Source organism: Cupressus sempervirens, chromosome 7, assembly GCF_028749045.1.
Source record: "Cupressus sempervirens isolate cs-2001-9-10 chromosome 7, ASM2874904v1, whole genome shotgun sequence".
NCBI classification, from domain to species: Eukaryota; Viridiplantae; Streptophyta; class Pinopsida; order Cupressales; family Cupressaceae; genus Cupressus; species Cupressus sempervirens.
Genome location: NC_143124.1, coordinates 430,683,481 through 430,709,245, shown reverse-complemented (window position 1 = coordinate 430,709,245; position 25,765 = coordinate 430,683,481). Strand labels below are relative to the sequence as shown.

The 25,765-nt window shown below is 32.1% G+C and overlaps 1 pseudogene across 1 annotated transcript; it reads left to right on the top strand.

The window, feature by feature from the left end:
• The first annotated feature begins 11,521 nt into the window (after nucleotides 1–11,521).
• LOC149547386 (G-type lectin S-receptor-like serine/threonine-protein kinase At2g19130) lies at nucleotides 11,522–25,270 on the top strand (annotated as a pseudogene). The gene is made up of 4 exons (XR_016354263.1): nucleotides 11,522–11,559; nucleotides 22,522–23,852; nucleotides 24,584–24,812; nucleotides 25,126–25,270. The product of XR_016354263.1 is annotated as a G-type lectin S-receptor-like serine/threonine-protein kinase At2g19130 (transcript).
• Nucleotides 25,271–25,765: the final 495 nt, after the last annotated feature.

Below are 25,765 nucleotides of genomic sequence, written 5' to 3'. Positions count from 1 at the left end.
TAACACGTTCACAACTCTTTAGCTAGCATGAATGCTCTATCTACACATACAAACCTCTCTCTTCACACACGAACTCTTTAGGGTTTTCCCTCCTTAAGAAGACTTGGGTGAGCTAGGGTTAGGTAGGAATGAATGATTGTGATTCACCCATTTTGCCACTTAGAACATCCCTTAATCTGATAGGTTGCATGTACTACATAGGGATTCATAATATACCTTCGTATATATCTTCTAGAATTGTAAAACAATCCTCAAGTCAGCCAAAAAATGGTTTACATAAGAGTTTGTGCCATTATAAACAACTATTTACTCGACAGTTGAAGCCTTTGATGCTCGACATCCACTAGATCTTCAATGTTGTAACTCATCCTCTAAATGACTTGGCATCTATTGTTCACTCGACATTTGAATCACTCGAAATGTATTAGCTTACTCGACACTAGAGTGACTCAGCACTAACTGTCTGCTTGACACATATTGGTGCTCAGCACATACTATATATTATGCTCGGCATGCATTATCTGACAACTTATGCTCGACATACACTACTTTCTTGGCATGCACTAAGTATTGTTAAGAAATGACTTAAGTGCATTGTCACTCATATGTCGAAACCACAATGAGATCAACATAGTTTAGTTATTTACACCTATTAATTGCATCACTTGGATTGAGAACTCTCCTCTCTGCCTAATGCAAAGTAGCCCCAAAAAAGGTTTTGATCTCCATTAAAATCCACATGATTCACAAGTGGAAATAACAGTCTCCACTTTTAATCAATTACATTTCTATTGTGTGTAGATGATGAACATGATGCTTTTTGAATCCTTGTATTCTGCAATTTATTATACCAGGCATCCTTTTTCTTATCAAAGGCAAGTTGAAATAGATTTTCCTATAGTGTTGTTGTACATCAATTTTTCTTTGTAGTTATCAGCTCATAAGGATGCAATAATGTGTAATTTATTTCAAATTGCAATTTTAAAAATTATTAAACATCAAACTCTACTGAAGATGTTGCATGTTTTTTAGCAAGTAATCAATTTTGTGTAACTTTGTCTTCTATCATATTTATCACTCTCTCTTGTAAAAGCTCAAACAATGCCTTTTACAATTATTTGATGCTTCTTGAGTTTTACATTTTTGTTGCTTCATTTCTTCATGGTACCTTTGTTTCTCCTATAGGAGAAGTGAGGAAGGAAACAATGTGAACTTAGCATCATTTCCAATTGCTAGAGTCACAATGAAAAATAACTTGTAAGTCTCTTCACTTTTCCCTTTTTCTAATAACACAACCATTTTTCTGCTATGGATTATTTTTGCAATACTGTAGAGATTAAGTATCAAAACTATTCTTTGTTCTTAAGATTGGGAGGATTTATTTATGATTTTTATAGCCTACATGCATTAGATTTTTACTTCCTTATGGTTTGTGTTCATCTTAAACATCTAAACTAGAAATTTTTATTTACTTAGGTTCAATATTCTTCTTGTATGTTGGTGCTCACAACTCCACACTATATTTTCAAGGTAGAGGAAATATATGAAATGGCCATGTTGGCTTGTCCTGAAGATGGAGAAGCACTGTCACTTTACACACATTTCATATGGGAAACTCAGAAAGATAGAGGCAAAGCACAAGCTTACTTTGATCAATCAATAAAACTTGCCCTTAATGAATGGTAATCAATTGCTCACTTCCTTTTCATCTCTCAAATCTAGTTTTAGATGTTGAATTAGCAATGGGTAATTTGTAATGGTCAATGTTATTTTCATCCTACTTCAATGTTTTATGGAACTTGGAGGAGAGTGATGGAAATGAAAATAAGCATCTCTCAACAAATCTTGAAAAATATAAGACCAGAATAATACTCGTCAAAATTTATTGCACCAAACTTCTAAAATATTGCCTTATTTTAATAATGGCATGAGAAGCCTAATTTATGAACTTAATTTTCTTTCGTGTAATTCTTTTTTATTTGTCCACTGCTACTAGTCAGAGGATTGATGTTTTCCATATTCACAATGGCAATTGCAAATTCATTGAAGAAGGTGCTCTGACTAGTAGAATAGGTCATCACCAAAGAATTAGTATAGCCTCCAGTGCATATCCAACAATCATTTTCCAGACATCTATCTACAACCTTTTGTCATGTAGTTCACATAACTAATCTTTTAGTCCACATTCAACATGTTATGATGGATGTCCATACCCTATTCCAAAGCTCTGAATTTGGTACAAATAGGGAGGACACTAAAAACATTATGGAATTAAAAGTACACTTGCCAATTGCATCAACATTTTCTAAATTTGTATCAATTGTCTCTGTTTAGCATTGATTATACAATATATTTTTTGCTTGTTTTTAAAATAAATTTTTGGTTGTTGAAAAAAGTACCCTTCTATTTTATGGGATTGTATCATGTTTAGTTTTACATGAAATCTAAAGGATACATGATACTATAATAAAATTATTAAAAATTTCTAAAAACTATAGTAGAGAAAAATTGGATTATTTTTTGTTGTAGGATGGGTTGAAGTAAATTAGGCTTATCTGAAAATATATGATTATACATCTAAATGTTAATCTGTATTATTGGAATCTCATTTATTTTCTACATTAAATGTCTTGTTCTCATACTAAGAGCTCATATTTTTAATGTGGTCTCTAGCTGATATAAATAGTAGTGGGTTAACATGCTAAAGTTGCAGTTAACATTTCGTCTTATCTATTTTTGCCATTTTGGAAAAGCAAGAAACTAAGCCTTCCAAAATCACGATTTTGGAAGGCTTACTTTCTTGCCTTTCCAAAATGGCAAAAATAGATAAGACGAAATGTTAACTGCAACTTTAGCATGTTAATCCACTATTGCTCCATTGGGAAAATAACTAGATCTGTAGACTAATCAATTTCATGAAGAGTAATACTAACATGCATTTTAAATAAGCAAATGTCCCAAAAAAAAACAAATCTATTCACTTTCATCCCATGTCGAGTATAGTCAGAAAATAGTATTACATTATCTAAAAAGGAGAAACAATTTGGATGATAGTACATTAGAAGGGAATTGGATGTTAATATACAGAGCTCGTCGATCTACTAGGATTGTGGAAATAGTTAAGAACTTGGTCATTCAATTTTGGATTGATAATACTTGTCCTTCACCAAACAGAAGAGATATCATCAAGTAGAGGTTTGGCCTTGAGAAATATTAGCAACAAAAAAAACATTGGTTGGATGTCACATGACATGAATTGTATCTCTCATTTTGTATTTCAAATCTTGGAAAAAATATTAGACAAACAATGTTTGAAAGATTGAAGCCCTATTTTCTGGAGATAAATAAATCTTTTGAAACTTTTTGTTGTAAATATCATGTTGAATTTTATCTTTACTATCAAGGGTTTCGAAAGATGATAGAAGAAAATGGTAGTTCTCAAAAATCTTTTCCTAAATGACTAAGCCTATTCATAACATTAATCTTATGTGAAAATCAAATGATCATGCAATAGGTGAAATAAATTGCATAGAGGAACTTATGAAGCACATGGTAATCTAACTAAATATCCTTTGAGAGGTGGAGGTATTGATATGACAAGGATGGTAAAATGTAAGAGATATAAGTACATAAAGTCTGAAACAAAAGTTGGGAAGGAATCAACAAGGTTAGATTATGTAAAGGACAAGATACTTGTTGGTGAATATATGTAAGATTTTCATAAATTGATTCAGCCATATATACGTCATGCTTTTTTTGCTAAGAAGAAAACATAGCAATTTTAAACACTAAGAGACAATTTCCCACTTGGAATAATTTTGTCACTTGTTGACTTTGTGGAGAATTACTCTTTCATTTCTTGAAAACAACTTCAAGTGAAATACTACTTTAAAGAGAAGGTCACTATTATGTTCCAAGTGTCTTATTGACATACACAAATCAATTTTTATGGTGTGAAAAGTACAAATCAAGCACAAGTTGTTAAAAAAGAGCATCACTTTTGTAACATTAGTGATGATAAAAAGCACATCACACGTTTTGTGGAACATTTTTTGAATATTTGGAAAACAAAGGCATAAAAATAGAAAAGCATTTTGTATGGTTAGATGGATTTGTAAGACAATTTAAATTAGTCAGGCCATTTTATGCATTATGTAGATATCATCGATACTAAAATATACCACACATTTCGAGTTTTTTTTAGAGTACACATAGAAAAGGTGAATATGATGGTGCACGAGCTTGTATCAAATGTGCTTTAAGAAAGTATCAAATGGACTATTAAGGATATTATTTTAATAATGCTCATGGTGTAGTTGAGTAGTCCAAAATGTACTTTACAATGGAAAATATAGATAACATGTCATCCCAATAAGATTGAGTTGTACCATTTAGAATGTTTTGGGAGGTATCAAGTATAGATGTAGCACATGTTAAATTAATTTGAAATAAATTGAATCAAATTTGTATTTAATATGTTAGGTGAATAAATTATTTTGAATATATGTATATTATATATGTGTTTAACACATTTGTTTATACATGTGGACCTTACATTCAGGTGTCGATAGAAGATCAATGCATGCACGCAAGCGGGTAGACAAGACACAGTCTTTGCATTCAATTATAGAAATAACTTGTAATATACATTACATGTTTTCTTAAACTATGCATAAAATTTGGTTGAACAATTTGAAACTTGGTCAAGAACTATTTAAAATTTCTTAATAACTATTTGAAGTATATTTCAATATAGGTTTTACTCTTTCATTTAGCTACTCATGTTCAAATTGTGATTTGTATGTAATTATTCAAATTACGGTATGTAACTAATTAGGACATACACCTTAAGGGGATGATATTAGGAAATGTCTTAAGGGGATGAACTATATTGCAATAGAAGTTTTACTCTTTCATTTAACTACTCAAGTTCAAATTGTGATTTGTAAGTAATTATTGAAATTAGGATATGTACATAATTAAGACATGTGTCTTAAGGGGATGAAATTAGGACGTGTCTGAAGGTGATAAAATTAGGATATGCCTTAAGGGGATATTTTACTCTTTCATTTATCTATTCAAGTTCAAATTGTGATTTTCAACTATTAAGAGGAAAATGTGAATCAAGGAAGTAAAACCCTAAGTTCATCACAAATCCCACTTACACAACTCAATGAGGGAGTCAAAGAGATTGATCCTTTCAATCCTAATTCTAAGATAACTAGATCTAGGAAAATTATTGCCAACTGAGTGATAAAGGAGCACTAATGCAAACAAGGCTCTAATAATTATAGGATTGGAGAAATGATATAAAGGTCCTTAAAACCCTAATTTAGTAGGAGTTATGAAGAGTAACTAAGTAGATATGTAATGTAGAGCTAAGATATATAAAGAAATGATTAAGTCTAGTGAAATGAAAGAGGGGAAAAGAAATACCTTGTGAAAAACCTCAAAAATGGGTTGTTAAACAAACCTTTGAAAGGGTTGATTACAATGATATGGACAAATAATGGTGCTGCAGAAAAAATCTAGAGATTGTTCAGTGAGAAATAAAGGGTGACCTAGTCAAATCAGGGGTGCAATGCAACACTGATTAGTACATTAGGTTGATTAGTACATTAGGGAAGAACTAGAATCTTTAAGGGTGAACTAGATCATTAAGGGTGTAGTGTAACCTAGATCATTAGGGGAAAACTAATTCATCAAAGGCATAGTGAGACCCTGATTGATCGTGTCTAATTCTAATTTTGATTTTACAATTCCATAAAATACTAAATGGGTACTCAGATTTGTAGCATGTTCGTCAATTCGAGATCCATAACCTACAAAAAAAATAGGTTTTGTTTGTTGATGGGGATTTGCCTCAGTCAAACCCCAATTTAAGAATTAACCTTGAATTAAAATAATTAAAGTATCATATAAAGTAAATGTACAAATTCACCTTACAATAGTAGGATCTCTTGAATCACATGTAATGTTCTTACTGTACCAATTGATTTGGATCAAGAAGATGAAGATGAATGGATGTAGAAGATACAACTAAGGATATTGAAGAAAATCTTTCTAGATAAACTCCTTCAATGGATTGATACTTTAATCATTGACCTCCAATGAAGGAATTGCTTGAATGATCCTTGAATACTTGAATGTTTGAGTGCTTGAGCATGAGTGCTTAGATGTCTTGATGTGATGTATGTTTTAGGATGTTTTTAAGTGGTGAATATTTGTAATTTTGAGAATTTTAGAATTTTTTTGCTAGTAATTTGGCTAATAATTTAAGATTTAATGCAACCTAAATTGCCACATTTTTATTAAATTTAGTTTTAAAATATTTTAAATCGTTCAATAATTTATTTTATTAAAAAATTTAAACTCAAAGATTCACTAAAATATTCGATACATGATTAGATTTGATTCACCTAAATATTATATATTATTGAAAAAATTAAAATTAATTCACCGATAATTATCATAATTATTAATTACTTTAGCGAAATATTACCAATATTTAGTTTTCACAATTGATTTAAAATATAATGTAATTATCCTCACAATTTCCATGAGATAAAACATGTTCAATTTTGATTTATAATATTCCATTATGATTAGCAAACTTCCTATTATTATTGAGATTCGCTAATATTGTTTACTCAAAAATTATGATTCCAAAATAATCAGCAATATAAATAATATTTAAAATTAAAAAATTGAGAGATTCATCGATAAAAATAATTTAGTTTTTCAAAATAATAAAAGATTCACCAATAATTTATATATTTATCTAAATGCGGGTTTGTTAAAGTTTACCCTGGTATGCTTGATTGCTTGATGTCATAAAAGCTTGGTCTAAAAATGAAATGAGAAGGCTCCCTTTTATAGAGATCTCAAAGTGGCCAATTGTCATATCCCCATTTTAAGATAGAATTTTAATAATTATTTGATAATACAATTTTATTAAATAAATAATAAAGTTATATTAAGACTAATACTAAAATATAAAACAAGAAAATAATAATTATTTAATCTATATTATTATTAAAATAATATTTAGTATGATATTTTAAATAATTAAAAATACTAATAAAATTTCAATGAGAAAATAAATAAATAAAATTAAATACAAGAGACAATATTGTAGAAAGTATATTAAATTTCTAAATGAAATTTCATAATAAATAATAATAAACACAAGTAAATAAGTAAATAAATAATATAACATAGAATAATATAAATTAACTAAATCTACTGAAAAGTCAAGAGAGGTTTAACAAATAGACACGACTCCTTAAAATTAAGATATAAAAGGGAGGAGAGTTTAATTTAGAGAGGGAAAAGGAAGAAGAGAAGAGAGGAGTTCAAAAAGATAAAATGGAAGAGGAAAGTAATATTATGAAGAAAATAAAGAAGTGACTTTTTGAAAAGGTATGAATAATATTGAAAAGATATGAACTTTTGAAAGGGTCATAATTATGAATGGTTGCGACTCTTTAAAAATATTGAGATTATAAAGTATTGGAATTTTTCCAAAAGATTTTACTTATGAAGTGGTGTGACTTTTTGAAAGGATTATAACTATGAAGTGTTGTGACTTTTCAAAGGATTTGTATTATGAAAGGTTATGACTCTTGGAAAAGAAAAATGGTAATAAGGTAAACATTTATTATTTTAAATGTTGTTTAATATTAATTATGATAATAATGAGGTAGCATAATTATATAAAAATACCAAGGTAATAAGAATGAACATTTTCTTCATTTGACATTATTAAATAAAAGAGATAACATCTAATCAATGTAATTGATTAAGAGATGATAATGACTTGAAAACAATCCCAAGAATTACATTAATCAGTAAGAACTAGGTGGATAAGAGGGTAAGGCTGAGTCCTAAGGCAAGAGGGAAATATACTGACTCTTGGGCTTAGGTTTATCGAGCTATGAGACCTCACCACAATGTTCGAGGACTGAGGTATGGTATAGCATCTAGGCATAGTGAGAGATGGAAAGCACTCATTTGAAAGGCGAGGACCAAGGTCTTGTCAAGCCTTTAATGCAGTCTCCTCGTCCAATCCCCAGGTGACCTAGCCTATACATACAATGTAATAAATTGGGTAGGAATATATGCATATATAAAGAATCATTACTAATACAACAATAGCCTTTAAATTGATTATTTGGAAAAGAAAAAAAAAGGACAATATTATAAGCCCTTGCAAGTAGGGACATTACAATGGTATCAGAGCATGATCTGGCCATCTTGTAGGGTTAAAAGAGATTTAGAAAAATAATTTATGTGAAAGACTAATGTAGAAATTTAATGACTATTAGAAATGATTCAAACATATCTATGATAGCAACTTAAGAATTTGGACTAAAAGAAATATAAATTTCAACTCAATAATAGAAGTTATGTAATTGCTTAAGGACAAGCAATTTGAAGAAGGGCAAACTGCCAAATCTCCATTTTAAGATAGAATTTTAATAATTATTAGATAATACAATGTTATTAAATAAATAATAAAGTTATATTAATACTAATACTAAAATATAAAATAATAAAATAATAAATATTTAATCTATATTATTATTAAAATAATATTTAGTATGATATTTTAAATAATTAAAAATAATAATAAAATTTCAATGAGTAAAGAAATTAATAAAATTAAATATAAGAGACAATATTGTAGAAAGCATATTAAAATTTTAAATAGAATTTCATAATAAACAATAATAAACACAAGTAAGTATGTAAATAAATAATATAATATAGAATAATATAAATTAACTAAATCTAAAGAAAATTCAAGAGATATTTAACAAATGGACATGACTCCTTAAAATTAAGATATAAAAGAGAGGAGAGTTTATTTTAGAGAGGGAAAAAGGAAGAGGAGAAGAGAGGAGTTCAAAAAGAAACAAGGACGCAAAGCGTCTAGTTCCTGCCTTGTTGTGTTGTGATTGGAAGTTTATAGTGTTGAAATGAAATATCTTTTTCAATTGGCCACATATTTGATTTGTTTGTATTTGTTTAGTTGAATTCTTAAATAGGCATTATTTTTTTTGAATTTTTTAGTTAGATTATGTTGGGAGGAAATTAACTTTAAATTGGAGATTTTGGGTTAGAATGCTTCATAATTGTTTACATTATTGCATTGTAAGAAGTTGTGAAGTGCTATCTATTTTAGCTCTATGTTTTGTTTGAGTTTTTGGTTGTATTTGTGAAGTAAATTGTATGTTTTTTTTTATTGTTTGTTATTTTCATCTTTGACGTTTTGCTAAAGATGTGTTAGGTAGTGTAGTTACTGTGAAAAGCATTCAATACAAATTCTTTTGCAAGTTCTTGAATGGGCTATTTGATTTGTAACTATTTGTATTAAAGCATTAGATTGCGAAGATAGTTGTGTAATTTTTTCATCTACTTTATACTGTATCAAATTACTTATTTTAAGAAATAAAATTTATCAGTAAATGGCTAAGGCCTTCATTAATTTTATTTAACTTAACTAGAAAGTTACAATAGCTTATCTCCGTTCAAATGGGCACTGGTAGGAAAGAACGGAGAAGAAAACCTCCAGTCTAGCCCGAGACTAAAATTATTTATTTTACAGGTTTTATGTTTTCCAGAATTACATAGGAGTTAAACTTGAGTAACCATTGACATTGTAGTTCATGAGGCTTGCAAGCATTTTGTAGCAGAGATTCTTTTCATATTGTTGGCTGTACTTTATTCATTCTTCTTTAGCCTGCAATTTCACCCACAAAATAATGTTACATAGTTGTTTTTGACATATGAAACATATCTCTACTAATTCCTATTTGTGATTTTCTTAAAATGTATTTGTTAACTTACTTTATGACTTGCCTGTGTGTTCTGGTTCCGGTTGACATGCATAATTGCATTGGCCTGGGTCAAGGTGAAAGTACCTTCAATGCAAAGCTCTTTAAGCATGAAGATGACATTGGATTTCTGTTGCATATATTCCTCATACTTGATGCTGTGGAGTCATGGGATTAACTGTTCAATTAATGTGTCGTCAATGAAGCATTGGATTGGCTGTTTATTTTCAGTAAGAAGCAATGTCTTCAAGTGTAACTTGTGCAGATAGTTGACATCTTTCTTGCATCCAATGCAGTGTGCAGTTTCTTCATCAAGGATTCCATATCCTTCAAATTTGTGGTGGCAGTGTGGACAAAATGCAGCAAATGGGTTAGAGAATGGATTTGCAATTTTCAATTTTCCATGTTCCTGTTGCAAAGTGCAGGGTGTAAGTGTTGGTCACATTTAATAGAGACAATTGTTAGATTTTCATATTGCTTATACGTTACCTCTCTATTTTTTTGCATTATTTCTTGTAACATTTGCAATGTCATTTTTTCATTTAGCTTGCAAATAAATGTGGAGAGCCCTGTACGAAGTGTATGCTTTTTGTCTGTCTTTGTTACAATATTTCTAAAAAGCAATGTTGGTGTTTCATTTTGAGCAAGATGTTCTTCTGCTGTGGTGTAGTGTTGAAGGAAATTTGGATGGATTTCTAGCTGCATAAAATATACATATACGGAGTTGAAATGATTATGTGGATTATTTGCATATTGAATGCTTTACTGATTAGACTAAGTGCAGTTTGAGAAATAATTGCCATTAATTCTTACCTGTGCTTTGTCTTCCTCAGATTGACCATCCTTTATTTCTAGAATGTTGAGATTGCCTTGCTTTTTTGTTGCAAACACCAATGCACCTATTGTTCCAATTGGGTAGTTGCTTGTGCTATTCAGTAGGTTGCTTATTGTAGTGTTGGGGATGAAATTGTAGTCATTGCATATGCGATTGATTGTTTCCACTGTGCTTGTTTCCTTTAGTAGAATAATGCAGTCGCAATCACCTCTATCAAAGTCTGATTTTGGTTGGATGTCAAATCTGGTAATGCAAACACCCATGCCTGGGATTATTTTGTCTTCAAATTGCTGTACTAAGTTTGGATTGACAGTGACTGTTATTGTCATTTCTGCTTTATGATCTGTCAGATCTGCTCGTAGCACTTCTCGTGTTTTGTTGACTTTGTCCAAGTTGACTTTGTAGACAACCAACACATCTCCTTCAAATATGCTGCCTCCTTTTCTTGCATTCAAATCTTCTATTGTAATGGAGCCAATAGTTTTCACTTTTGTCCTGCATTGACATATATGTTAGTGCATTTTCCATGTGCATATAGAATTATTAAATTCATGAAAGCAAGTAGATGTTACCTTTTTGTAGATTGTTCTTGCCTCATTTGTGTAGCCTTTCCTACTCTTTTGTTTGCATCCATTGATTTCTGTGCATAAATTGTGGAAACGAGAAGTTGCTTTAGTGCATCAAATTTCTTCTTACTGTAGACATTTTCCATAATTTTTAGAATGCAATTATTGAAATTTGAAGTTTATTGTTCATATAGTGGTTAATAAAATTTGTTATGTGGAATTGTTTTGAATGTAGAAAATGAATCTTGTGAGTAAATTTGTATTTAAAGTTTTATGATAGAATGACGGAAATGTCATTTTTTTATAGTCATTATGTCAGGTAAATGTATTTTAAGAAATGTAGAGAAATGATCTGACCAATATGCCTCTGTTTTATGGATAAAGCATACATTTGATGTTTTATTTGACCAAATGTGATCTATGAGTGGCTTATTCATGCTATGTCTATGTTGAAGCAGAAATGTGTATTTCATTTGTTGCATATGATTATTTATCTCTTTTGTATTTTTTGTATTAGCTAACATGTCAATGTTAAAATCTCCTAGAATATAAGTGAGTGTAGTTGGATGCATTTTGGAAGTTAGAGTGTCTAACACATTTTTAATATCTATGAAGGGAGTATTTGGCCTTGAATAGATATTGCAAATATTCAATATATTGGTAGATTTTGTTATGGTTAATGTGATCGCTTCTACATGTTTTGATGTATTAGTTGATGATGTTGTTACATTGATATTGTTTCTTACTAATGTCATAATGCCATGTTCCATGGTTGACATGAATAGTGAAGTCTTTTAGAACTGAATTTTGCTTTATTGAATTTGTGTGAATTTCTTGTAAACATATAATGTCTGAAGACATAATTTCAATATCATTGAATAAATCATTGTCATGAGCATGTAGACTTCGTGTGTTTAATGTGCACAATAGAAAATGTTCAGTATTATTTGTGCATGAAGCCTCATTTTCAAGTTTCCAACAGGCACTTGTTTGTAGGCGTTCCATTTGCATGTTTATTTTTGGTTTTACATGAAAATGTTTTTGAGTGAGTGGTTTCACAAGATATAGGTTTTGTATTGTTTTTGTACGTGATAATGCAGTATATGTTATTCCATGGTGTCTTATACTTGTTGGATCAAAAGCTAATCTTTCCATTGTCAATCCTTGAGATCTATGAATTGTGCGTGCAGATGCTAGTTGTATTGGAAATTGTTTTCTAATAGTAATTTTTTTGCTTGTTGAGATTTTTTGGATTGGTCTTGAAATTTGTACAATAGGGACCCATGCTTTCTGAATACTTTGGTTGTAGTATTGTGCATATTTTATTTTTTGGATATTTTCAATATTAGAATCATTAAATTTGATCCAAACAATTTCTAAATTGTTGTGGTTTGTGTAATCTTTGAATATTCCATCTGAACCATTGACTAGTCCATCAGTTGTATTGTAGTTTCCTGAGTATAACTCTATCAACATGTTTCGTTTTAGTTGTATTTCAATTGGGAGGGTTGCCGTATGGTTGTAATGTCTTATGCCATTCATGTTGTCCTTGTATTCATCTATGGCCCTTAGAACAATAACTTCTCCAGACATATTTGCTAACATTTTTTGGTTGTGTACATATACGTCATTTTTTCTATAGAAAAGGAAAAGAAGTGTTGGGTCATTTGGTATTGGCCGCAAGCATTGTTTGTTCAGATATGTTATATCATCTATTGTTTGTTTTGCCAATCGAATTCTATTAAGTATATGTATAAAATTTTCATCCTTTTGACGCATTGTGGTATGCAATGTGTAACATTTGATGTTATCATTCCAAAAGTTGTAAGGCATTAAGTCTTTGTCTATAGTTCTATTTTCAAATACTAAAGAGTCAAGAACTAGTTGGGCTTGATATAGGTCACCACAAAAAATTGTGTCCAAATTGCCAAAATAAGAGGTTGGTGTGCGCATTATTTCTCTTAGTCGTTTGTCTATATAGCGTAGGAATGTTGAACCTACTAAAGATATTTCGTCAATCAATATAACTTTGAGTTGTTCATAATGTTTGGACATTTTGTCTAGTGTGTCACTATTTAGTGGAAGAAATTCTGATTTATTGAAAGGAATATGAAATGCAGAGTGTATAGTCATGCCACCGATGTTGTATGCTACTTTTCCTGTATAAGCTACAACTATTCTCTTTGGTTTATCTGGGTTGTTGTTAATTGTGTTGTTATATATACGCAAGAGTGCTTGATAGATCATCTTTGCCATAAAGGTCTTACCAGTGCCTGCTCCGCCAGTAAGGAATAAGTGAAGTGGTGTTTTATTTGTGACCTTTTTGTAGACAATGTCTTTTACTATTGCCTGTTGTTCTGTATTTAGCATTTGTCGAATTTTAAAGTATTCATCATTATCAATTATTTCTGGGTGTTTTCCTATTTCGAAACCTACATATTTTGTATTTGTAATTTTGTTATATTTTCCAATTTGAATATCATCATGAATGTCATATGTGTCATCTATGACAGTTGTTTTGTTTGTTTTATTATTGTGATTGTTTTCTAATAATCGATTATTGATTTCTGTAGCTTCTTTATCAATGTCACCCCATGCTTGATTTAAGTTGTAGTAGAATTTTGAACTATTTTGTCTTATTATATTTTCATGAAAAGTATATGCACTTTCCCAAGTTTTGAAATTTTCTTTTAGTTGAGATTCATTATTTGTAAATGGTACAAAAAGAAGTAGTTGTTCTCTGCAATAGTTTTCTATGTCATTGTGTTTATTGTAACTAATAAAGCGTATAATATTTTCTTTTTGTTTTAGTTTTTTATTTTTTCCTCTAACATTATAGTTAGAGATGTACTCAGCTAGGCATATGTTTTGTACACTATCATGGCGATTTTTATAATGGTCTATTAATGATTTTGCTATTACATTTTCTGAGTTATCCGCTTCTTGGTTTAATTCTGAGGCATATTTGAGTACAAATACTCGCTCATTGTCTGATCTTGTATCAATGAAAACACATTTTCGTGAACTCTTATTAAGGGGAAGTGATAGAACTAAATGTGCTGCTTCTTGTGCTGACATTTGTTGCAAATTTAGTAAAGCATTTCCTAATTTTGTTATCATTTTAACCGCATCTATATTTTCACTTTGGTGATCATCTCTTATTCTTTTGAATGCACGTGTCATAGACTTGTCAACCTTTACCATATATGAACTACAATACATGGCAGCAGCATATGCGTTTAACACAAATTGGGCATCTGTGTTAGCTCTCCATAGTTTTGGCATTTGTTTGCAGAAACTATTGTTCCATATTTGGGAAGGATTTCTTTGAAGGAATATAGTTGGCTTGTCTATTGTTGATCGTAGTAGAATGATGTAGTCATTCTTTGTTATTTGCAATTCATCAATGAACATTTGAAATGTGAAGGAGCTATTGAAGTCTCTTTTTTCCAAAGATTCAAATATTTCGTTGGCAGTTCTGTTAATAGTAGCATCTTTATCGCACAAAGGGTCCAAAATCATTGTATTTGGCATAGGTGGAATTGGGAAATTATATCTACATTTTTTGTACGAAGTTCTTTTGCATTGTCTAGTATGGTGATGTTTATGCAAATTAGCATATTGTGCTTCCAAGTTATCAGTATTGCATGTGATGTGCATATTCACAAAGTCTACTATTTCATCATTTGTTTGCTTGCCATAGATAGGTGCATTTTCGACCCAAATTAACATGTGCTCATGTTCATTTCCCCTATTTTGAAATTCAGTGACCGAAAAATAGTCTACAACTTTTCCAAATAGTGAGTTTTCTTGAAATAGTAGTTTTCTTAAAGCATTAATCCTATGTCGATAGTACCTTGCACATGTTATTGGGTCTTTTTTCACAAGTATTATTTTTTTGGTGTCGTTGCATTGAAATGTGTCATTTGTTTTTATTTTTTGTTGATGTAATTTTTGTAAATATTGGAGAGTCGACATTAGGGGCTCCCAATTCTCTTTCGCACTTGTAAAAGTGAGAAAAAATTTAGGTGGCCCAAGTTGTCGAATCATAGCAAATATGTTTTTTTTCAATTGATGCATGTAGTCTGGGGATATTCGAATTCTTTTGAAATCTACATATCCAATGTCTGATCGTAAAATTTTTTCCAAATTTGGTTTTTGCTTTACATCTTTTGCAAGTAACTTGCGTCCTTTTAATTGTCCTTTTCTAATTCGTATCCATAGTGTCGATAAGACCTGATGTATAATTATTTTTATGGCTTTGAAGAAAAGGTTTGTTGTATGAAGTGAAAAATCTTGCTCATAATGAAGTAATTCCCACTGTGATAATTTTTGATAACTAAATTTGTCCATTATGTCATTATTGCGTGGCTCACCAAAGAAGAGGGTTGGAAAATTCATTTCTTCTGCATACTTGTCTTTGAAAATACCAATAGGATAATAGTTCTCAGCAGGTGCAATTTGAATGATTTTGTCATCCATATTGTGGATGCATGTAGAGTCTATGTATCCATGTATTAAAGAATCAGTTGGATTGTCATATTCAAGATCACTTTCACTTTCACTTTCAGAACAACTTTTGTTTTCACAACCATTGTCTTCGTTGTTGATATCTAATGTTTCTATCCACTTTTCATTTATTTGTACATTTTGCATTTGGTAAAGGGTTGTTTTGCTTAAATCGAATAGAGCTTGCATTATTATATATGGTCGTACCATGCCTTTTTGAAATGCATTTTTATATTGCAATTGTCTTTTAAGAGCCACTGCAATTGTTGTTGTGTTTGATAGTGATAGTGGTAGAGCATTTTGAATATTGTATATGTTTACAGGGACATTTATGATGGAACCAGTTAGTCCAAGTTGAGACTTTTTATATCCTAATTCCCAAATTTGTGCAAATGCAATTCTTAGTGAAACTAGGCGTTCCTCTAGTTGTGTCATTTTTTGTACACTTGGTAATGGCTTATTTTTGCGTATGTTGTGAGGAACTGCATATTTAGGTTTTTTTTTTTTTTTTGAGAGAATCGTTGCATATTTTACATATGTACTCGGTAAGCAGTGGTATGTAAGATTTTGTCAAATTGCGGTATAGAACTGTATGTTCCTCTTTGTATTGTTTTATATCTTTCTTGAAATGGAGCATTTGACAAATTGTGCAAGGATATTTTGGTGTGTCTTTTACTATGGAAAAAAATTTATCAATTGGTGTCAAAGTTGTCTTAGTTGATTTCCTTTTCCTATTTATTGTTGTTCTGGATTGAGTTTGTGGTTTTATATTATTTTGGTTATTAGTCGAGAAAATATTATTGTTTTCGGTTGTAATTGTTTGTTGATTAATGTTGCAAGCTTTATTTCTAATTAATCTTTTCACTGCACGCAATGTTATATTGTGTTGATTTTTTGCAATATTATGCTTATCATTGGTAGACATATTGTAGTTCTTTAATGTTTCTTTCTTTTGCTTTCTTTCTTTGAGTGGTGTGTTGCCATTGTTTCTTATCATTTTTTTTAATCTGTGCAATTTGATATTATGTTGTTTTTGTTGTAAGATTGCATTGGTTAGCAATGGTTCAAAGTGCCCTGACAAAGGATTTGCATCATGAAAGAGGATATTGAATGGAGTAGAATTGAGGTGGTTGTTAAAATCTAAATATCATTTTCCATAAGATGTAGACCAAACACATATACGAATATTGAGCCACTTTGATATCCAATGTATGCAAAATATATCCCCCCACAAACCATTTTGCTTTGTCTTAGTTGATGGTTTTGCGGATAAACGCATTCTTTGCAAATAAGTTGTAATATCTTCTACATTGTGAAGCTCTCTCAGGCTTTGAGGGTGGAGTTCATGGTTATAGGAATTGATAGCTTCCTCATCTCCATTTTGGAGGCAAGCAATGAAGAAATCTATTGTTCCATTACGAATTTCATTTGATGTATGTTGAAATTTTAGTAGATATTCAAATGTATCAAATAAACAATCACCGATATTGTATTTGAAGTCATGAGGCCTATATAAGCCATGCTTTAGAAGAGTTTTGTCAATGTGAGTTGAATGTACATTACAATTACATTTGTTTTGGTCTTGCTGCATGATTTGTAGATGTTTGATTGTTCAATTTGTTCATATAATGAAGTCTTCTACTAATGAGTTTGATTCTTTTTTTTTTTTATTGTTAAATTGCAAGTTGTAGTTTTTTGTTTGTTTCAAATGTAGTATGTTGATAGTTATGTGCTACATTCTGATTGTGCACCATATGCTATAGGTTGGCATCCTGCATTTATTACGAATCAATGTTTACATTAATGTTTCATTTATATTGGGTCACTTTATATATAGAATATTTTTTGTAGAAAATTTTGTTAGTTTACTCAAAAACGGCTATCATCTGAACATTGCTATTATACTATTTCAACCAATAGTACTAGATATATAAAATGTTTTGAATTATGGACAATAGTATTTTACAAATTCACTCATTTACACATGATCTATTACACTATTAGTAATTGTAATATTCTGAAAATTTTGATAATCTAAGAATACAAGGCACTTTTTTTGAATTATTTTTCAAGAAAGATTTCTTTAAATGTTGGAAAATAGTGACTAGTTATAAGATTGGCTAATAATTGAATAAACTTGATAATCTAAGTAACAAAGTAATTACATTTCTAAATAAATTTTATGTGAAAGACATTGTAACAGTATTTTTTTGCACACTTTTACACAAACATTTATACTTTTTATGAATATTGATTTCTGAACTCTCTGAATAATCGCTGTTCAAGCTTTAAATTGTTAAATAACAAGACCCTTCATATAAATGTGTCAAGACATTTCATAGTGGTTGGCTACTACCATTGGGAGCATTAAATAGACAGTGTTCAATATTAGTTACAATGCTCTCAATTTTCGATACCTTGCACTTTATGACATTCATTTCCAAATTAATTTTGTCATACAATGCAAGGTGTTTATTGTCAAGATTGTTTGAGGCATGCAAATCACCAGATGTTGAGCTAATTCTTTGTTTGTTTGCTGCATAGGTAGACCCGCTTCTATGGTGCATACTATGTTCAATGTTCATTGAACTCAAGTCACAATTGTATGTATTTTTCTGGATGACTGGGCTAGTTGGGTTCCATGGTAGTCTTTCTTCTCTTGCAGGCCTTGCCATAGTATCATTTCTTACATTAGATTGTGGAATGATATAGTTAGATAAAGTAGTTAGCAGAAATGAGGATATGTACAGAGGCAATATTTTGATTGTAGTAACTATTTTTTTCCATTTAGAAATGCTAATCAATTAATCTATTAATGTAAAATGTAGCAACAGGTTTGAGGACATACCAATGCTACCATGTACTTTCATCCATTCTAAGTCTATAGATTTGAGAATTCCGATAGCTGCTTGGTCAAAATTTGTATCTCCAACATTGGAACTGTATGTTAATGTTGCCTTTGTGGTAACAACTTTGTGCATGGTTGAAGTACTATATGGCTGGCATATGCTTTCTTGTTCTTCTATTTGTTGTGGATTCTGGGTATCTATGGTGTATAATGGTTGTTGTTGAGGATAACTATATTGTGTGCAATAGTTGGGTTCATATGAGGTAGATAATTTTGTTGGACATTGTAAATGTTGAGAATTTCTTGATTGACAGTGATTCATATCTGTAGATGTCAGTAAATATTCTGCATCAGAAGCTAGTATATTCTCAAATGCAATATCATCAAGGCATGGTGAGTGGAATTTTTTTCCTTGACAGATATCAGTCAACTCTCCACAGACATGACTTTCCATGTTTTTTGAGATATGGTTTCTTTGAGAAAGAGATTCTGTCATTGTCATTATATCAGCACTATGAATTGCTTCACTATTTGCTCCCAACAAATTTATATGACAATCTATACAATCTGTTACACCTTTCATGGAGAGAGCTGCTTCTCTATATGCATTTGCAGCTTCCTCAGGAGTTCGAAATGTTCCAAGCCATTTTCGATCTTTAGTCTTTGGATTTCTTATTTCTGCACCATAGCTACCCCAAGGTCGTCTCCTCACACCCTTGTACTTTTTATGCTTGGAACATTTCCTTCTTTTGCAACAGGTCTACTTGATTTTTTCAAAAGTTGATGTTTCTTCATTATCTAAATCAACAATTGGTATTTGCATCAAAGTAGTCATGGTTTTGATTGCTTCTGTGAAGAGAAAAAAAAATTTACATAAACATGATTATTTGAACGGATGAAACAGGGAGAAGTCATTATATTTGACAATTTTAAATTACTTTAATTACAAGATATACTTATTCATTAGATTGGGTGATGCAGTCGTGTCATGATATCATCAACATTAACTACATTTGAATGCAATAATATTTACTTTATTGTCTGTGAAATTCTTCTTCGCAATGGACATTACATATATTTCTCAAATAAATAGAGAATTACATAGAAGAGTACTACATTCAAAGTCAACAAATAACCGAAAGTAGGTGTATCATTCACAGTGAAAAATAGAACCAAGAGAGAGAAAAATTCAACTCCCAATACTATTTCAAGAAGTTCCATTGTTTGCTGAGAGTTTCCAACAGCGACTTTTGAACAACTTCAATGGCTCTTGATGTGAAATTGAAATTTATAGAAAATAGATGTGTCCCTGAAATGTGTCAATCCTGCTACATGAATATATTTTAAAAAGATGACAACCTTCCAAGCTAAAGAGATTATTATCCTTCCATGTTAAGTGCAATTCATGAAATTGCTATAAGTTTGTAATAGTAAAAGACATAGTTAGGTAAACTTAGATATGCAGACATTATTGACATGCCAATGAGCAGATACATATTGCTCTAGATTTTTTCAACTTTTCAGAAATGGAAGCTAATCTTATACATCATAAGTATTTGCTTCTGTCAATCGTCATGATGTAATACTTAATTCATCCATTTGGGATATGCCATCTTCCAATATCTGCTACAAGATGAATGCCAGGTGACATGTCACTATTTGAAAATTCAAACAAATAATGGTATGAGTAATGATGCTTTATGGTTTTAGTTGCTAGATGTCCTCTATCATCATCATACCATTGTCCTACAAGCTCTATATTATCATATCTTATAATCCATTCAAGTGAAAGAGTTCGATATGAGATGATAAGGTTTATTATGTACATAAGTGTGTCATTTTTAGTACTTTCCCTAAATGGTGATAGCTGACAAAATAGCATTTTAGTTGCTGGATTGAAAATGGCAGTTAATTCTTGAACACTATGATTTCCGTGAGGGAAATGAATTAAAATATCTTGACAATGAATTATTATATGAGCTTCCCTATATATCCGCACCAGATATTTTAGGTAAATTAATTCTCCATTTGTCATGAATGGAGACAAAACATGAATTTCATTGGTCTCTTCTATCGGCTCAATGTTTCCCCATCCATGATATCGAAACATTGGAGCATGGTTGTCATAAAAATAGCTTTCCAATATTTTTCTTTGGCATTCACTTGGAAGTTTTTGGATTCTTTCAAGGATACAAAGTTGTGGAAATTCAAAGAATTCATCTGTTCGAGGATATGTTATAGTAGATGCATTTATAGTATTCATACTGATGCAATGTGGACAGAGGAAAACCTGTTGAAAACGACCAACATTTCTTAGTTTTTTCTACGAATAATTGAATTCTAAGATATAGCTTAAGTTCAATGTTTTCCATTTTTTTAGAGATATTGTTGGCGGGAAATTCATATGCATCTAATTAATATGTAGGTTTCTATAGATAGATAGCACAAAAATTTCAGATATGTACAATAAAGAGTAGGATGATGTAGTAGGACCCTATACATTGTTACTATTTATAGACAAGTATGCATTTTGAGGCATATGAATGCATCGTAAATATTTGAGAAACCAAAAATTATAAATGCACTTTAATTCAATGACATATGATAGTACAATTTTCAACTTGTAAAATAAATTCTACCCATGTCCTGTTATTTATTGACTAATTAAGTTCTCATTTTTAAGACTAAATCTAAATTATATGTTTTTCGTAATACTTGCCTTATTTTGTAAGAAAAAAAGGATGGAAACATACCAGTTAGTTATCAGTTGTTTTTGAGACGTTGTTCTACTTTCACAACCTTCAGTGTCTTTTTTACAACCTTTGCACCTGAAAAACAAATAGAGGAGAACAATTAATTACATAATTCACATTATCATTCCTTACAAATCTACTATATTTATTTTGATAAAGATTACTGAACAAAAAAATTGTATAAAATATAAATATTTGAATCATAGAATGCATTATAGAATATTTCAAAATGAAGAGGAATGTGTACTAAAAATAGTACAAATATGGCTTATATCACTTGTTCAATATTCATTGTCATAATCTAAATAAAAATAAATACAATGCATCCAAAACAAAATTAGGTTGTGGATAAGGAAAAGCAAGACAAGGAAAAGGAGAAGGATGCTAAAAAGGATGAGGCTGTGGATAAAGATAAGTGACAGAAGGAAAAGGACAAGGATGCTAAAAAGGGAAAACACAATCAACAAGGAAAAGCAAGACAAGATTAACGAGAAAGACCAAAAAAAAGGATGACGATAAGAAGGGTAAACATAGTGGTAAAGAAAAGAACTATGAGAAGAAAAAGAGAAATACTGACCAAGAAAAGATGGAAAAGAGAAAAGATGGGGAAAATAATGATGAGGGCAAGAACAAAGATGATAAAAGAAAACGAGGAAATGTACATTAAATTGATCAAGTTTTGGTTTAATTCAAGGAATATAAATGTATTGCAAATATTTGAGAAACCACAAATTATAAATGCATTTTAATTCATTGACATGTGATAGTACAATTTTGTGAGCAGAAAAGGATGGAAACATACTAGTTAATTATCAATTGTTTCTGAGATGTTCTTCCAGTTTGACAACCTTCAATGTCTCTTTCACGACCTTTGCAGTTGAAAAAGAGAAAGAGAAGAACAATTAATTACATAGTTCACAAAATCATTTCTTACAAATGTATTATATTTATTTTCATAAAGATTACTAAACCAAAAATTGTACAATATATAAAGAATAACAAACTTTCTATAAATTTCATCCATTCGCCAGCATTGCCACAAATTCATTTTTTAAATACAATGTAAAAAGCTCAATACCCTAGTGTTCACCACAACAGCCAATGGAAAATGTGAATTTTACATGTTCTTATAAATTAAAATAATGGCCTGAAACAAATCATGGAAATGCAGGTATTTTACCTACAGCGTCAAGCCGGAAGTAACTGTGCCGACTCGTTTCATCATGTTAGAGACGGGTGACATTAAGGTGTGGAGTCAGTTGGACAATACAAATGTATGGACCATGTTTTGGGCCCAGCCTCGAGATCAATGCCAGGTTTATGCACTTTGTGGGGCTTATGGGACCTGAACGACGAACAATGTGCAATTTTGCAGCTGCTTGAATGGTTTCACTCCAACCGATGAAAGGGCATGGCAGGGTCAGGTCTGGTCCGACGGCTGCACAAGACGGACCAGATTGGATTACAGTAGCAATATGAGCACCGATGGATTCACTGAACTCACTGGGAAATCGACTCCGAAGGGGTTTGTGAATCTGGGTCAATCAGGATCTGATGAAAATTGTTGGAGTTCTTGTCTGAGGAATTGCTCCTTCACGACGTATGCCTATGATGGAGGGGATTGCAAGCAGTGGGCCGGCGATTTGCTCGATTTGGTGGATTCTTCCTCGGTGAGTGGCTCCATTTTTGTTCGATTAGCCGCGGTGGACGTCCCACCAGCGGGATCGAAGGGGAAATCGTCGGGAGCGGGCATTTTGGGCGGTGCAATTGGCGGAGCCGCAGCTCTTCTGGTGGTGGGATTTGTGGTTTTCTGCTACATCTGGCACCGGAGATTGCCGCTTCAATCGGCGGATTATTCCGGTCCTCTCACCGTTTACAGCTACAGGGAGCTTCAATCTGCGACCAAGAATTTTAACGAGCGGCTGGGTGGAGGAGGATTTGGATCCGTTTTCAAGGGGACTTTGGGGGATAAGGGGAAAACCCTAGTGGTGGTGAAGAAGCTTGAGGGTATCAGTCAGGGGGAGAAGCAGTTTCGAATGGAGGTCAGCACAATTGGGACTATTCAGCATGTGAATCTGATCTGCCTCAGAGGATTTTGCTCCGAGGGATCGAGTAGAATTTTGGTTTATGATTATCTCCCCAATGGATCGCTGGATAAATGGTTGTTTTCTAAGAATGAGGGCGCTCCGGTCTTGGACTGGAAGACCCGATTCGGCATTGCACTCGGAACGGCCCGTGGGATCCTGTATTTGCATGAAAAGTGCAGGGATTGTATCATACATTGTGATATCAAGCCTAAGAATATACTGATTGACAGGGATTTTTCCCCCAAGGTTGCCGATTTTGGGCTGTCGAAATTGATGGGAAGAGAGTTCAGCCATGTTTTGACGACCATGAGAGGAACCAGAGGGTACTTGGCACCTGAATGGATTTCGGGGCTGCCCATTACTCCAAAGGCCGATGTCTATAGCTTCGGCATGACTCTACTCGAAATAATTGCAGGTTAGTTGAATCTAATCTTTCCCCCAAATTAATTTTCCAATTCGTTACAAATTATCTGGAATCGATCATGTTTCTGGAAGTTGGGCAATCAATTGGTAGGAATAGGGCAGAAATAGGTTATAAATTTTGCAATAAAGGATCAGATTCATTATAAAATATCTGAAACGAATCATGTTTCTGGAAGTTGGGTGACATAATTGATAGGAATTGGCCAAAACTAGGCAATAAATTGAGCGATCAAGGAGTAGATTCATTACAAATCCCTACAAGGTATCTCAAACCTTAAATCTATCATGTTTCTGCAAATTGGGTAGCATAATGGATAGGAACTGGGTAGAGAACCAGGCAATAAATATAGCAATCAAATAGTATATTCATTACAATTCATTGCAAACTACACGAAATCGCGAATGAATCATTTTCCACGGATAGGAACTGGGTAGAACCAGGCAATAAATTAGCAACAATTCATTTACAATCCATCTCGAATCTCAAGTCAATCGTGTTTTTGGAAGTTCAGAGTACAACTATCTGAAACCTCAAATCAATCCTGTTTCTGGAAGGTGGGTAGTATAGAATCGACAGGAACTGGGAAGAACTAGGCAATATGAATCTTCGCAATCAAGTAGTAGGTTTCTTTACAATTCACTACAAACCATCTGAAATCTGAAACCATTTTATGTTTTGTGGAAGTTGGGCAGCACATAATTGATATGAATTTTGAGTTGCAGGTCGGAGAAACATGGAGGAAAATCAAGAGCACAGCGGATGGTTCTTTCCCACATGGGCTGCTACACAGATCAATCAAGAGAACACCTTTAATCTGTTGGACAAGAGATTGAATGAGACTGCGGATGCAGATCAGTTGAAGAGGGCTGAAATGGTGGGGGGATGGTGCATTCAGGACGATGATCAATCTTTCATCAAATTCAAACATTGCTCAGGGTCAAATTGCGTGAAGTATTTGTAGAGCTATGGAGGGAAAATCATTCCTCACCAGGCCGATGGAGAGCTCTGTTACATTGGAGGCAAGACGAGAATCATGGCTGCCGACAAAAACGTCACTTTTGTAGGTTTGGATCAATAATTTTTTGATTTTAGAAGAACACAAAGACTAAATAGAAATGAATTATGTATATACCTAGATTCGCTTGTTTATTGATCGATTTGTTGTTGTTGTTGTTCGGTACAGATTTTGCAGAACAACATTTGCTCCAATACCAACCTATTGGATGCATTTTTTGGGTTTTTAGCTGTTATTCTGGCCCCATAGAGCTCACTCAACCGTGGGTGGAGAGGAAAGGGAGGAAGGACCCCAGGTTAGTTCTACCCTATTCGGGCTTTCTCGTCGATGGCCTTTGTGTCCGATGATCAATCTTTCGTCAAATTCAAAGATTGCTCACGGTCGAATTGCGTGAAGTATTTGTAGAGCTATGGAGGGAAAATCATTCCTCGCCAGGCCGATGGAGAGCTCTGTTACATTGGAGGCAAGACGAGAATCATGGCTGCCGACAAAAATGTCACTTTTGCAGGTTTGGATCAATAATTTTTTGATTTTAGAAGAACACAAAGACTAAACAGAAATGAATTATGTATATACCTAGATTCGCTTGTTTATTGATCGATTTGTTGTTGTTGTTGTTCAGTACAGATTTTGCAGAACAACATTTGCTCGTAGGAAAGAACTTTTGCCTAAATACAGCGACTCAACAGAGCTTGCTAAAATATAGGCCTCTATCAGGCACGCTGAAATCCTCACAAATATGAGAAGACGAGCTACCAAAAGGCCAAACCAATATTGAAGAGTAAATAGAAAGATAAGCCATCTATACACACAGAACGCATATCAAACCTGAAACAATTTTCTAGAAAAAGTCGTGAAGGAAGCAGTATCAACAAATGAAAAACATAGC